We start from the raw sequence: 15,885 nt of genomic DNA, 5'->3' as shown, positions 1-15,885 counted from the left end.
CACAGGTGCCAACAGGACGCAGAAGAAGGCATCTTTTGAGTCTCGGCGTGAGAAGCAGGTTGTCTCTACTGGTATCAGGGCCAGCAAGGTGTATGGGTTAGGATCCACAGGGTGCAGAGCCACTGTTGTTTGATTGACTGCCCGGAAATCCTGCACTGGGCAATAATCATCTTGTCTGCTTCTGAACTGGCAGTAAGGAAGTGTGCCAGGCAGATTGACAGGGTCTCAGGATTCCATATTTTAAGGTCTCTGGAGATGATGAGATATCTTTGATCACCTGACAGACAAAAGCAGGCCCCATGTCTGACCCGATGCTGCTAGGTACCCTAAATTATTGAATAATTTTTTTTTGCTAGTGCCCTTGATATCTCTGCAGCCTTTTCTGTGTGGGTGGGGTATGCTTCCATTCAGCCTATAAAAGTGCAGACCACCACCAGAAGGTACTGATAAGTTTTGCTTGGTTGGATTTTAGTGAAGTCTATTTCCAGGTGTTGGAATTGGTAGACTCCTTTTTTTCTGGATGAGTAGTGGAGGCTTGGGCCCCTGTCCTGGGTTGTGTTGGGCACAGTTCAGGCAAGCCTTGCTGGCCAACTGAGTTAGAGTTGCCAATCGAGGAATGACGAGATGTTTTTTAACAGTCCTTGTAGGGAGGTTTTGCCCAAATGAGTGATGTCATGTGCCAGCCTTACCAGGCCTGTGGCTGCTTTTTCTGATATCAGGATCCTTCCTTCTAGGGTGATGAACCAGCCTTTTGAGTTTTCTTTAGCCCCTGTTTTATGGGCCTGTTCTCTTTCTTGTGGGCTCTGGCTTCCATCAGTGAAGAGCTCCAGGTCAGCATTGGAAATAGCAGTGTCCACTAAATTGGGCCGAGAAGAGAAGACTTCGTCTAAACCTCTTCACAAGAATGGAGGGGTTCCCCCTCCTCTTCTGGTAAATATGTGGCTGAATTGAGAGTCCTCATCGCTTTGACTTTTATCTGGGGGTTTTCACCAATAAAGCCTGATATCTGGCCACTCGTTCCCCAGTCATCCACCAACTGGCAGTGCTGTTGAGCAGAGAAGTTACTTGGTGGGGACCCGGAGTGTGATGTTTTGTCCCAGACTCAGTTTATCTGCTTCTTGCATTAAGAGGACTATTACTGCCAGTGCCTGGAGGCGTGGGGTGAACCTGAGGCCGCATGGTCTAACTTCTTGGACAAGTAGGCTACCGGTCGGTTCCATGGCCCCAGTGGTTGGGTCAGGACACCTAATCCTATGCCACCCTTTTTTAAGACTGACCTCTAAGGTTAACACCGGCAAGGCGTTGTCCCAAGTCCATAGCTACTGTGTGCCCAGTTTAGAAAGTAAGTCTCTTCCCAGAAGGGGGTCTGGAGCCTCTGGTACATACAGAAATCAGTGTCTGACCTGGTGTCCACCAACTGTGCATTCTCGGGGCTTGCAGAACCGGTACTTCCTGGTGTTCCCAGCGGCCCCTATAATGGTAATTAAGTCCTTAGTGAGTCAGCCAATTGGAATGGCCATGGTGGAAATGGCCACCCCAGTGTCCAGAATGAAGTCTACTTGGCAGCCCTCTATATCAATCTCGAATCTGGACTCCTGAGGGCCAATCAGAAAGGAACCTGGTCTCCCTGAGTCAGACTCATTTCCCAGGCTGCGTTTGTCTCTAGTTGCAGGTTTCCTTGGATTTGGCGGCAGCCACTGTCACCTTTTCTTTTTTTCTCTTGTTAGGGTACTCATCTTTTTAATGTCTTTTTTTCTTATAGTATATGCATTGGTTTTTCACAAGAGGATTTTTCCATCCTTTCTTTTTGGGCCCCCCTCCAGCCTTCAGTCCCTTTGCCTCCCTCCTTGAAGGCCATGGCCAGGATATTTGCCTTTTTCTCCAAATACATATATTTTTTCTCTTTTTTTAGCCATTTCTTTTTGGTTTACCACCACCTTGACTGCTATGCTGAGTTGGTCAATGTTGGCACCTGCAAAGCCCTCCATCTTTGCAGCTTTAGATGAACATCAGGGGCAGACTGCTGGATGAAGGTGGTGTTCATCATGGATCGGTTTGCAGGGGTCTTGGGGTCGAATGGGGTGTACTGACGGTAGGCATCATATAACCGGTCATAGAACTGGCTAGGCAGCTCATCAGGCTTCTGTGTGACTTCACTGACCCTGGCAAGGTTGGTATCCCCTCTTGCCCCTTGGTGGGCTCCCTCCAGGATAGCTTGTCTCATGCGTTGGATGGACTGGAGCCCATCTGGAGTGTTGGGGTCCCATTCTGGTCTGGTGTCTGGGATTCTCTCATCTGCCCATTGCTCTGGATGTGCAGTCTGCGGTGGTGCTTGTGTGACTAGTCAAGCTCTGGCTGCCTGGTATACTGGTCTGTGCTCATCAGAAGTGAAGAAGGTAGACATGAGTGGACGACAATCATCCCAGTTGGGCTGGTGGCTGTGCATGATATTGACTAGGAGCTCTATCACAGCTTGTGGCTCCTCTCAGTATGCTGGGGTGGGCTGCCGCCAGTTCAGGAGGTTAGTGGTGGTGAATGGCTGATACACATATTGCATGGGTCCAGCCGTGTATGACCCATCTGCCTAGAGTAGTGGTGGCCCGGGAGCCTGACGGAGGGGGCATGGGACTCCTGCTGGGGCCTCTTCTTTCTTACTCATCAGCCTCCCAGAGTTTGGTGACCTTCCCCAGTGGCTCTCTTCCTTTGTGGCCGTTGGAGGCAAGGGGGGAATATAATGAGGAAGCCTCTGGGTGGCATGGTTGGGAGCCCAGTGTTTCTTCCTTTCCACTGGGGTTCCCTGCACTGAACTCAAATCTTGGGGAGGCCAGAGCAGCTGAGTGCACTGAAAGGACATATGGTGGCAGATCTGATGACTCAGGTTCTGAGTTGTGGACCTCAAATTTCTTTTGCTTTGCTATTAACCAAAACGGCTGCATGCCTCTGGGGGGCATGAAAATGGAGCCATTCAAGCGAGTGGGCAGCCAGGATGTACCAGGTGTTGATGTAAGGAAACTGGTCTGGATGGCCTGAGTCCCATTCAACTTTGTCTCTGATGTGGGTGATAATAGTCAGGTCTAGAGTGCCCTCTGCTGGCCATCCTGCGTCATAGGTGGGCCATTTCCAATTCACAGAATCTCTGAAGCTTAGCTGGTTTCATTTTAACCCCATAGTCACCAGGAAAGCCTTCACTAAAGTTAGCAAGTATAGTCTAGAGCACCTTCTGGGTGCTTTGGCCCAGAGAAGTCCATTTTATATGTGCCTGACAGTGGCCGGTGTCGCAAGACAGACCAGGGAGGGGTGCCCCTCAGTGAGGGGCCACACAGATGCGCCTGTCTGCAACTCCAGACAATGGATCCCTGTGACTTAGCCAGAGTGGGTTCAGCACAACAGAGTGACTTATGCACAGATTCAATGTAAAGCTGTGAATATTGATTCTGAATACCAATGATATCTTGTTTTATTTGCTTTTTTTCCTTTTCTACCTTTGTGGCATTGATTGAGATTTATTTCATTTTATTATTCCATCAGTTATGTTGTAATCACCCCATTTTATATGTGTCATGATATACTCCACAGTCCAATAAATTAAAAAATAAGTTTCCATTAACTTTGTATGTATTAACTCTGACCTTTGCCATCAAACACACACACACACACACACACACACACACACAAACAACTTTTTTTTTTTTTGGGTAAAAAAAGATTTATTATATATTTTATATCAACCAGAGAATTTAACATAATCATGATAAAATTTTTACAACCTTGAATAACTAACTAAATGCACTTTGCTTTTTGTTATCATAATTTTCTTTTTTTTTCTTCATTTTTCTTTTATTATTCATATGTGCATACAAGGATTGGTTCATTTCTCCCCACTGCCCCCACCCCCTCCCTTACCACCCACTCCACCCCCTCCCTCTCCCCCCCAATACCCAGCAGAAACTATTTTGCCCTTATTTCTAATTTTGTTGTAGAGAGAGTATAAGCAATAATAGGAAGGAACAAGAGTTTTTGCTGGTTGAGATAAGGATAGCTATACAGGGCATTGACTCACATTGATTTCCTGTGCGTGGGTGTTACCTTCTAGGTTAATTCTTTTTAATCTCACCTTTTCTCTAGTACCTGTTCCCCTTTTCCTATTGGCCTCAGTTGCTTTAAGGTATCTGCTTTAGTTTCTCTGCGTTAAGGGCAACAAATGCTAGCTAGTTTTTTAGGTGTCTTACCTATACACACAAACAACTTTTGTCCATACAACATCATCTCCTATGCTGAACCAGCTGGAATTTGAATTAAAACTATTTTTTAATTTTAACATGATATAACAATTATTTACCCTTCCTGTTGTTTCTTGTTCCTTTACAAATCTAATGTCTACGCAATCTTAGCTTCCAAATCATATTCTTTAAAAGTATTTAAAATAGTGTTGTAATATGATGTAGTATTGAGACCTCCACTACTCTTCAATCTTATCTGTAAATCACATAGTTTCTTCCTATATTTACCTATCATATTTTGTGGTCTTTATTCTAAGACTTGTTTTTTATGCTGAACATTTGATTATGTTTTCAATATGAAGAATCAGGTCATTTTGCAGCTGTAGGAAAGGTTCTTAAACTACTCTTTCAAGATCATTCCTCTCCCATGTTCTTTCTGAACTCTTATTTTCAAAATCACACTGCAATCAGTCAGAGTTGGCAGCATTTCTGGATTTATGCTCTATGCTTTTGTATAATTAATCTTTTCCATTTTTTTAAAAAAGTAACATTTTTAGCTATGCTTTATTTATTTATTAACATGTTTATTTATTGGCAGTACTGGGGATTGATGTCAGGGCCTTTGCTAAGCGAGGGCTATGGCACATGCCCCCAGACCCTGAGCATTCCTATTTCTTATCCTTTGAGGCCAAATTGTGGAGCACCACTGTCAAAATTTTTAGTACAGGTTTTAATGCTTCAAATAGTTGTGCAAATATTCACAAATATAAAGAATAATTCAATTGGAAATCAGGGTGCAAATTGTCATAAAGGAGAAATTTCATGTCTTCACTATTCAGAATGGCAAATTGACTTATATACAGCCACATTTTCTCTACTGAAAGTCTCTGCTTAGTATAAAACATTTCCAAAATGTACATGATCACTTGAACTCATTTGTCAAATCAAATTTGTGGTGAATACAAAATGACGAAGTGGTGGACAATATCTTCTAGACATTCCTTATCTAAATGTCTATAAGTCGTGGTAGAAATCTACATTTCTAAAAGTATGCCCATGTGATAATTATCCAAAATAAACATTGACAACAAATTCTTTGAAATACTGTCACATATTTTTAACTCTATATTAGCTTCAAACCAAATCTGTTTTATAACAAATAGACTGGTTAAATCAAACAGAGAAGTGAAAACAATACAATCCCAAATACCACCACTAATTGCCTGCAATTTTTGCCTTTCCTTGAATGAATCGGTCATGTTCTGAATCCATCTCCATAACAGACCAAAGATCTTTGGTAAAGTAGGTGACCCTTGCCTAGCATGTGGAAGGCAATGAATTTGGTCCTCACAACCACAAAAGCAAATAAGCAAACAACAACCCAGGCCAGCTGGGTCATAGAGTGCTGATTTAGGAGGAACAAACATGGTCTAAATCACTGTCTTAATTTATTATGGGTTATATCTCAAATGTCCCCCAAAGGTCACATGTTGAAGGCTTAACCAAAAATTGTTGTTTCTATGGGAGATGCTGGAAGACTTAGGAGGTAAGGCCAATTTGGACAGAGTGAGAGATTGGGACACACTGTTGAAGGCTATAATTTTTTATAGTTGTGCTGGGTGGAGGTACATTGTAGCATTTACAAAGTTTCTTACAGTGTTTCAAATACATGGAATTAGAATTCATCCCCCCATTCCTTTCCTTTATCCTCCCTCCCCCTGTTCCTAAAATGGCTTCAACAAGTATCATTTTTGCATTTACATACATGTGTATGCATTATTTTCACCATATTCATCCTCCTATCCCCTTTCCCCACCACCTCACCCCCTCCCACTAGGAAGTTCCCTTGTGTTGTTTGCATGCAAATACATATTATGACACCAATTGGTTCATCTCTTCCAGTCCTCTTCATTCCACTCTAGTCCCCCACCCATGGTGGCCCTGGCCAGTTGAAGATTTCTATATTCATTCCTGTACAGTGAGCACATCAACCACATTCAAGGTTTTGGTTTCCTTCCCTTGTCCTCTCCCTCCCGTGAGTGACCTCAGCTTAGTGTGACGCATGTTCCATAATATTGCTGCATTTGTTTTAGGTCTATAATCCACATAGGAGGGAGAACATGCATCTTTTGGCCTTCTGAGTCTAACTTCCCTTGAGATGATGTTCTCCAGTTCCATCCATTTACCTGCAAATAATGAAATTTCATTCTTGTTTGTGGCTGAATGAAATTCTATTGTTCATAAATACCACATTTTCTTAATCCATTCATTAATAGTGGGGCATCTTGGCTGTTTCCATAGCTTTCCTATTGTGAATAGTGCAATAAACGGATGTGCAGGTGTCTTCGTTGTAACCTGATTCACATTCCATCAGGTATATCCCTAGGAGTGGTATTGCTGGATCGTATGACAGATGTCTTTTTAGTTTTTTAGGAAACTCCATATTGTTTTCCATAATGGTTGGACTATGTGCATTCCCACCAGAAGTATATGAGGGCTCCTTTTATCCCCCACATTCTCACCAACATTTGTTGTTGGTGGTTTTTTTTTTATCATTTTTAAATTTACTCACATGTGTATATGTTGTTTGGGCCACCTCCCCACCTCCCCACTTTCTGGGCAGAACCTGTTCCACCCTCTTGTTCTCCAATGTTGTTGAAGAGAAAACACGAGATAATAAGAAAGACAGAGCATTTTTTTTTTGCTAGTTTTAGATAAAGAGAGCTATACAGAGAGATTCCTAGCATTGCTTCCACGCACATGTGTATTACAACCCACACTGGTTCTCTACCAGACCTCTTCATTACTTCCTAGTCTGTTTCCAATAGTGGCCTTTGCCAGTTCAAGATTAATATATTCACTCATCTACAGTAAGCACATCATCCATATTCAAGTTTTAAGTTTCCTACCCTTTCCCTGTTTCTCCTGTGCTCATTCTCCCCTTAGTATGTGACCCATGTCCAGTAATATCACTGGATTTATTATAGGGCTATAATCTGCATATGAGGGAGAACATGATTTTGGCCTTCTGAACCTGACTAACTTTACTTAAGGTGATGTTCTCCACTTCCATCCATTTACTTGTAAATGATAAGATTTCATTCTTCTGCATGGCTGCATAAAATTCCACTGTGTATAAATACCACATTTTCCTTAATCCATTTGTCAGTAGTGGGGCATCTTGGCTATTTCCATAGCTTTCCTATTGTGAATAGTGCTGCAATATACATGGGTGTGCATGTGACTTTGCAATAACCTCAGTTACATTCCTTTGGGTATATCCCTAAAAGTGGTATTGCTGGATCATATGGCAGGTCTATGTTTAGCTTTTAACAAGCCTCCATATTGTTTTCCAAAGTGGTTGTACTAGCTTACATTCCTACCAGCAGTGTCTGAGGGTTCATTTTTCCCCCACAACCTGGCCAACATTTGTTGTTGGTGGTGGTCTTCATGATAGCTATTCTAACAGGAGTGAAGTGGAATCTTAGTGTGGTTTTGATTGTCATTTCCTTTATGGCTAGGGATGGTGAACACTTTTTCATGTGTTTTTCGGCCATTTGGACTTCTTCCTTTGAAAAAGTTCTGTTGAGTTCAGTTGACCACTTCTTTATTGGTTCATTGATTTTTGGGGAGTTTAGTTTTTTGAGCTCCCTGTATATTTGCTTGCCAGTCCTTTGTCTGGTGTATAACTAGCAAATATTTTCTCCCACTCTGTTGGTGGGCTCTTCAATTTAGAGACAACTCCTTTTGGTGTGCAGAAGCTTTTTAATTTCATGTAGTCCCATTTATCAATCCTTTCTCTTATTTGCTGGGCTGTTTGAGTTCTACTGAGGAAGTCCTTGCCTATACCTATTGCTTCCAGAGTATTCCCTGCTCTTTCCTGTATTAACTGCAAGGTTAGGGTCTGTTATTAAGGTCCTTAATCCACTTTGAGTTGGTACTTGTGCAGGGTGATAAACACATATCTAGTTTCAGTTTTCTGTAGACAGATATCCAGTTTTCCCAGCAGCATTTGTTGAAGAGGCTATCATTTCTCCATCATATGTTTTTTGGCACCTTTGTCAAAAATAAGGTGGACATAGCTGTGTGGATTCATATTGGATCCTCTATTCTGTTCCACTGGTCTTCATATCTGTTTTTGTGCCAGCATCATGCTGGTTTTTTTCCTCTTTTTGCTCATTATTGCCTTGGCAATTCACTGGATTTTGTGTTTCTAAATGAACTTTGGGGTTGATTTTTCAATCTCTCTAATGAATGTCATTGGAATTTTAATGGGGATTGTGTTGAACATGTACATTGCTTTTAGTAGTATAGCCATTTTTACTATGTTGAGTCTGCCAATCCTTGAACATGGGAGATTTTTCCACCTTCTGTAGTCTTCTTCAATATCTTTCTTGAATGGTTTGTAGTTTTCCTTGTAGAGGTCATTCCCATCCTTCATTAAGTTTATTGGTAGGTAGTTGATTTTTTGTGGCTATTGTAAGTGGAATTGTTTTCCTATATTCTTTCTCAATCTGTTCATTGTTGATATATAGAAAAGCTATTGAGTTTTGTAAGTTGATTTCATATCCTGCTACTTTGCTAAAGCTGTTTGTGCTGTCTAAGAGGTTTTGGTGAAGTTTTTCAGGTCTTTTAGGTGTAAGATCATGTCTTCTACAAATAGGTATAGTTTGACTTCTACTAACCCTATTGTATTCCTTTTATTTTTTCTTCCTACTTTTTTAATAGTTCTGGCTAGGAATTTCAAGACTATGTTGAATAGGTGTGGAGAAAGTGGGCACCCTGGTCTCATTCCTGACTTTAGGGAAAATGATTTCAGTTTTTCCCCATTAAGTATGATGGTGGCTATAGGTTTGTCATACACAGCCTTTATTATGTTGAGGTACATTCCTTCTATTCCTAGTTGCATCAGAGCTTTTATTATGAAATGATGTTGAATTCTATCAAAGGCTTTTTCTGCATCTATTGAGATGATCAAGTGATTTTTGTCTTTGCTTCTGGTAATATGGTGTATTACATTTAGTGATTTGCATTTGTTGAACCACCCCTGCATCCCTGGGATGAAGTCAATCTGGTCATGGTGTATGATCTTCCCGATATGTTGCTGGATTTGGTTTGCCATTAATTTATTGAGGATATTTTGCATCAATGTTCATTAAGAAGATTGGACTGTAGTTCTCTTTTTTTGGATATGTCCTTGTCCAGTTTGGGAATGAGTGTAATACTGGTTCCATAAAATGAGTTGGGCAGTGTTTCCTCCCTTTCTGTCATGGAAAAGTTTAAAGAGTGCTAGTATTAGTACTTTAAGGGTCTGGTACAATTCAGTGGAGAATCTGTCAGTTCCTGAACTTTTCTTTTTTGGTAGACTCTTTATTGCTGCTTCAATTTCATTGTGTGTTATAGATTTGTTCAGGAGATTAATATCATCTTGGTTCAATTTTTCATGGTCATATGTATCTAGAAATTTGTCATTTCTTTTAGATTTTCCAATTTATGTGAATATAGGTTCTCAAAGTAGTCCCTGATGATTCCCTGGATTTCCTTGGTGTTTTTTGTTATCTCCCTTTTTCTTTTCAGATTTTACGGATTTTGGTCTTTTCCCTCTTCATTTTAGTCAGATTTGCCAGGGGTCTGTCAATCTTGTTTTCTTTTTTTCCCCAAAGAACTAGCTTTTTGTTTCATTGATTCTTTGGGGTTTTTTGGTCTTTATTTCATTGATTTCATCCCTTAGTTTTTATTTCTCTTCTTCTGCTTCTTTTGGATTTAGCTTGTTCTTATTTTTCTAGGAGTTTGAGATGTAGCATTAGGTCATTTATTTGTACACTCATGGCTATTTTAGTCCTCTTTAAGACTGCATGATGTATCTCATAGGTTCTACTAGGTTGTGTTTTAATTTTCATTAAATTCCAGGAACTTTTTATTTCCTCCCTTGTATCTTCTATTACCCACTAATCATTGAGCAACATGTTGTTCAGCTTCCAATTGTTTGCATATTTTCTTCTGCTGCTTTTGTGGTTGAGTTCTAGTTTTATTGCATTGTGATCAGATAGTGTGCAGGAGGGGGTTATTTCAATTTTCTTATATTTGTTGAGCTTGCTTTTTGACCCTAAGATATGGTTTATTTTGGAGAAAGTTCCATGGGATGCTGAGAAGAATGTATATTGTGCTGTTGCAAGGAGGAATAGTCTATTGACATCTGTCAGGTCCATTAGATGTATGGTGTCATTTAGTTCTAGGATTTCTTTGTTGCCTTTTTTTATGGATGACCTATCTATTGGTGATAGAAGAGTATAACAGTCTTCCACTACCACTGTGTTGGGGATCTATCTGTGATTTAAGTCCATAATTATATGTTTAATGAAGGTGGGCTCACCAGCACATGTTCATTAGCACATGTAAGTTGATAATTGTTATTTCTGTTTGATGTATTGCTCCTTTTATTAGTATCATGTGACTTTCTTTGTCTCTTCTGACTAATTTAGGAAAAAATTCCACTTTAATTGATATAGGTATTGCTATTCCTGCCTGTTTTTAGGAAACTTTAGCTATAAATATTCTACTTTTCACCCAAAGACACTGTTTCTGTCAATTTGGTGGGTTTCTTGTAAACAAGAAATTGTCAGGTCTTCCTTCTTAATAGAGTTTGCCAGTGTCTTTTGATGGAGGAATTGTTTCCATTAACATTAGTGTTAATATTGAAGGTATGTGGTGATTTCTGCCATTTAGTTTTTTTGTTTGTTTGTTTAAGGATTTGAGTGTGTGCAGCCAATTCAAGGATACTCTCTAAGTTCATGTTTGTTCTTCTCATGAGGTTTAATGCTTCCAATCCTTTCATGGTTTTGTATGTTTTTGTTTTCTGTGTTTGAATCTTTTCAGAATCTTCTGTAGTGGTGGTTTGTTGGTCATATATTGTTTTAGTTTCTATATATCAAGGAAGACTTTTATTCCTCCATCAATTCTGAATAATAGTTTTGCTGGGTAGAGTATTCTAGGACTAAAATTATTTTATTTCAGTGCTCAAAATACTTCACTCCATGCCCTTCTTGCTTTTAAGGTTTCTTTTGAGAAATCTGCTGTCAATTTAATTGGTTTACTTTTATATGTCATTTTTTCTTAATCTCTTACAGCCTTCAGTGTTCTTTCTCTCTTCTCTGTGCTAGTCATTTTAATGATAATATGCTGTTGAGAGGTTCTATTTTCATCAAGTCTGTTTGGTATACTGGAAGCTTCCTGTAACTGAATTGTCACCTCTTTCTGAATATTTTGGAAATTTTCTGTTATTATATTGTTGAATATATTATGTATCCCTTTGTCTTCCACCTCTCACATTTCTTCCTCTTCTTCAGTGGCTGTAAATATCAGGTTTGGCCTTTTGATGGAGTCCCTGAGTTCTTTCATATTCCTTTCACAGCTCTCAAGTTTTTTGTCTAAGAGTTCTTCTGGTTTTTATTTAATATTATTTTGTCTTTGAGACCTGAGATTTTGTCTTCCACTTGTTCTAGTCTGTTGGACTGGCTTTCTACTCTTTTTTTTAAATTCTTCTTATTATTTATCTAATTTAAGGAACTTTTTTTTCAGGATTTCTGTTTGATTAGTTTTTCTGAGGTTTCCACATCTTTGCTCAATTCCTCCTTCATACCTTGTCCTGTCTGCTTTATTTCATAATACCTCTTTTGTTATAGTCTCCTTTCTTTCACTTCAGAGTTTGTTGAAGTCATCTCTGAGTTCTTTTAGTTGTTTCTGTGTCTTCTCAAGTTTTTTATTTGAGTTCATGACACTTTTGAGTTCACCTACACATCCTGTTTGGCCATCTCTTATAGCTTCTCCATGAGTATCTCAATGAGCTCATTCATGATTTCCTCTTTGACAAATTTTTGTGGACATCATTGAACTCAACATCATATTTATCATTGTTCTGTTGGGGTCAGGAACTGGGTATTCATTTTCTTCATTTCCCCTAAATCTGCTATTGAATTGTTGGTCTTTTGAGGGGTGGAATTTCCTTACCTTCCCTCCATGCTTCTATTTTGTTCTGTGCTTCTATGTTATTTATTGGCTAGTTGGCAGTTTTAATCACCGGTTTTCTTTCCCTTAACTTAAATACTGTGCTGTGACAGGGTTAGTCATTAGCAAGGTTGATGTGGTATTTCTGTACCTACCAAAAATGTAGCTACCACACCCCCAAGTATTTTCTGAAATCACACAGTTTAGAAATTCTTATTTCCTCTCCTATCCATCATCTTGGATCTCTTTATTGAAGGTTATATTGGAAACCCTGCCACATACTCTCTTGCTCACTTTGTTTTCTGGCCATCACAAGGTGAACAGAAAAAATCAACTGCCATGTTGTTTTCCTTTGCCATAGACTCAAAACAAGGTGGCAAATGGAAACAGACTATATCTCTATAGCCGTAAGTTGAAATAACAATTATTACTTTAAGTACTTGGTATCATGAGGAAAAAGCTAACTCAGAAATATTAGTGTTCAAAAGTATAGGAAAATAATTTATCTCCAAAATCAAGCTTTTCTTGCAGACAACATTAGCATTCACAATCTATGGACATTTTTCTTCTTCCCTATCATCTCTCAATGGCATTTTTACTTTATGATTTAACAGCCCCAACACCTACTCTGAGATGTTCAACACTAGAAAGAAAGGATTGTTACACATGGAAACTATCAGCATGACACATGTGAAAATCTTCTTTCCTCTAGGACCTATCAGAGGAGCTGCATGATATATAGTTTTTAAATGTACATACTAATTTGTATCTAATTTAAATGCTTTTTTTCTTAGACAGTAAGAGTGAAAAGAAAACATATGATCTTCAATAAGAATGTTATCCTGTGACTCATCAGCTCATTCCTCAAACTGATGAAGTAGACTCCTTAAGAGATTGCAAAGAATTTACTTCCATAGACAGTGGCCAAGGAAGACAGTCCTGGTACATTCCTTAACTCTAAAGGTAACTACCTTCATGGAAATAATACTAAATGGTGTTTTCAAACTACTTAGAAGATATTTTGTTTTAACCCTCTGTAGGATCACCTTTGTATATCCCCAACTACAAGGAAATCAGTCTTGGAAAGGAGTAAATAAGTGAATTAATTTGCATGTTGCTCTTTTCTCTAGTCAATATAAAAGCTTACTCGTAACTGGGTGCTCATGGCTTGTGCCTGGGATTAGAGCTACTTTGGATACTGAGATTAGGAGGGTTATGCTAAGTGTAATGTGTTGGCAATGTCCTTGAGTGTTGTCTTTGCCAAGGAATGACATCCTACTTCTATTTTTAAGGAATGACTCTGGCTGCATGTGAAGAATAGAGAGGAAGGAGTGGGGAGTAGAACAGAATAGAAAACACAGAAATGACTAGGTAAATATTACTATAAGCCAGGAAGTAATTATGAGAGCTTGGATGAGGGTTGTGGACAAGAGAAAGGGAACACTTTCCTTTATGCCTCTTCTAGAAAGCAATACCTACAAATTGCACCTAGCACTGCCCACAGAAAAAGGAACTCATTCTCTGTGACTTTCCTTGAGTAAAGTTTTTTTTTTCTCTTCTGCTTTCTTTTTTTGTTAGAAGTAGATTTCAGAAGACATTAAAAGAGTCCCTTAATAACCTTATCATTTTAGCCAACATTTGAGCTACTTGAAGGAAAGGATTAAGAGAAAAATTGTGGGCAAGAGAGAACCAGTGATCTCAGCTCTTTAAAGATCCCTTGAACAGGATCCCTTTTAAAGTGATCCTTAAAAAGTGACTCCTTATTCTTTAAGGAAGGAATAGAGGAGGTTTTGGCTTGATGCACAAAACTTTGAGTCAAAGCTGAGCTAGGACTAGAGCAAGGTGAGCCAAGTGAGGCACCTAGAATGCAAATTTCAGCAAATACTCTTAGATTTCCTTGAGCCATAGTACCTCTCTTGTCCTATTCTATTGCCAACCCTGGTTGGTGTCTGGGCTTTTCACTTTCTCTCAGTATTCTTGAGTAAGTCTTTTTCTTCAATGTATTATATATGGTCAGATTGTTTCAAGTGGTACTAAGTTAGGAAACTGGAAATTTTTTTGCTGTTTCCAAATTTTTTAATTTTTATTTTATAATCTGGGAAAAAATGCTAAGGATGATCATACAGCCCAACTTTTTAGTTTTACCAAGGGAGCACATTGAAAATAGCATCAGTTATCAAAATGGTTTCTTTAGTGACAAAACAGACTAGTAAAAAGAAAATATAGACATGATATAAAAGACATAGATAATATTTTAAATTAAAGAAACATTGGCATACAAAATCACAGTGTTTATCTTTATTAGTTTATTTTAAGTAAATATGCCCATACTCCATTAAGAATTTTTAGTGGTCTAGTGTTTGGGAAGTCCTGCTGAATGATGTCAGTTTCCCTGAGAGCCTCAGACCAGCCTCATTATGCTCCACTTATATACAATGCCATTCACCTGTCACCTCTGTGGTACAGTCCTCAGAAATTCACAGACCCCTTAGTTTTAATCATTACTGTCTCTTCCTTTTATTCTTTCATTCCTGAAGTAGATGGAGTTTATCTGATACATTGGGGTTTTTTTCTGTCTTTTCTATTAGCTGGTTAATAGTAGCTGCTGCTGGCACCAGGAACAAAGCCTGCTGGTCTGTGCCTTCTGTTACCCTTGGAGCAGCGGGAGCACTGGGTCCTGCTTATACAGGTTTGCCAGTTTCCCTGGCGTTGGGGTGAAGGTAGCAGGTCATGTATTTGGTTGGAGCGTGGAGCCCTGAGTTCCCACGTGTGCCTTCAGGCACAGGGGATCGGGAGTGTTGAGCTGCAAGTAGCTCTTGCCATTCTTTTTGTGTTTAGTTTGTTCTCTATTTATGGATTTGAATAGGGTTTTATTTCTTGCTGGTTATGGGACCCCATTGGTGCCTTTTGGGATCCTCTGATCTTCCTTCTTCAGGGAAGTTAGGCACCACTGGGGTACAAGGATGTCAACAATTTGCCATCTTGCTTCTTCTCTGAAATTTTTAAAAAAGAAACTGAATGTCTAGAAAAAAACAGCTTACAAAGAACTTTCATTAATCAACAAATATCTCTGTTATGTTTTCAGGAAATAAGCAATGCTAGGAACTTTATTGAGACAGAAATGAAACTGAAAGTCTGTGTTTGGTATTGCCCTGGCCTGAGTTATAAGAAACCACTAGAGAGTAGAAGAAAGTGCTTTACTCACATCATTAGATTATGCACCATTTCCTCAGATCCCATCTGTAGTTTTTCTTAGCTAGATTTCAGAACTGATATGGAAAAGTGACTTCTCTTTACCGTTCATTTCCCCCCTTTTGAATGAGGAAAAGGTGAGATCAAAAAGAATTAACCTAGAAGGTAACACCCACGCACAGGAAATCAATGTGAGTCAATGCCCTGTATAGCTATCCTTATCTCAACCAGCAAAAACCCTTGTTCCTTCCTATTATTGCTTATACTCTCTCTACAACAAAATTAGAAATAAGGGCAAAATAGTTTCTGCTGGGTATTAAGGGGGGAGAGAGGGAGGGGGCGGAGTGGGTGGTAAGGGAGGGGGTGGGGGCAGGGGGGAGAAATGAACCAAGCCTTGTATGCACATATGAATAATAAAAGAAAAATGAAAAGAAAAAAAAAAGAGTTAAGTCAGGAACGGTGATGAGGA

General features: G+C 39.3%; 1 protein-coding gene across 7 annotated transcripts in view; it reads left to right on the top strand.

Annotated features, from left to right (window-relative positions):
- Positions 1-15,885, top strand: part of LOC109693777 (interferon-induced very large GTPase 1) — a 40,111-nt gene that overhangs the window by 4,427 nt on the left and 19,799 nt on the right. For 2 of the 7 annotated variants that reach the window (XR_012451082.1, XM_074084859.1), the window contains exon 2: positions 13,019-13,187. The exons of 1 other annotated variant lie outside the window; for it this stretch is intronic. The gene's annotated coding sequence lies outside the window, so the exon portion shown is untranslated. Of the gene's footprint in view, positions 1-13,018; positions 13,188-13,516; positions 13,596-14,812; positions 15,733-15,885 lie in introns of those variants that run through there. 4 more of the 7 variants (XR_012451079.1, XR_012451078.1, XR_012451081.1 and 1 more) reach the window with 4 other exon arrangements.

The sequence above is a fragment of the Castor canadensis genome, chromosome 1 (genome assembly GCF_047511655.1).
Source record: "Castor canadensis chromosome 1, mCasCan1.hap1v2, whole genome shotgun sequence".
Lineage (NCBI taxonomy): Eukaryota > Metazoa > Chordata > Mammalia > Rodentia > Castoridae > Castor > Castor canadensis.
Note: the sequence above shows the minus strand (reverse complement) of the source record. Positions and strands in the feature narration are given on the sequence as shown.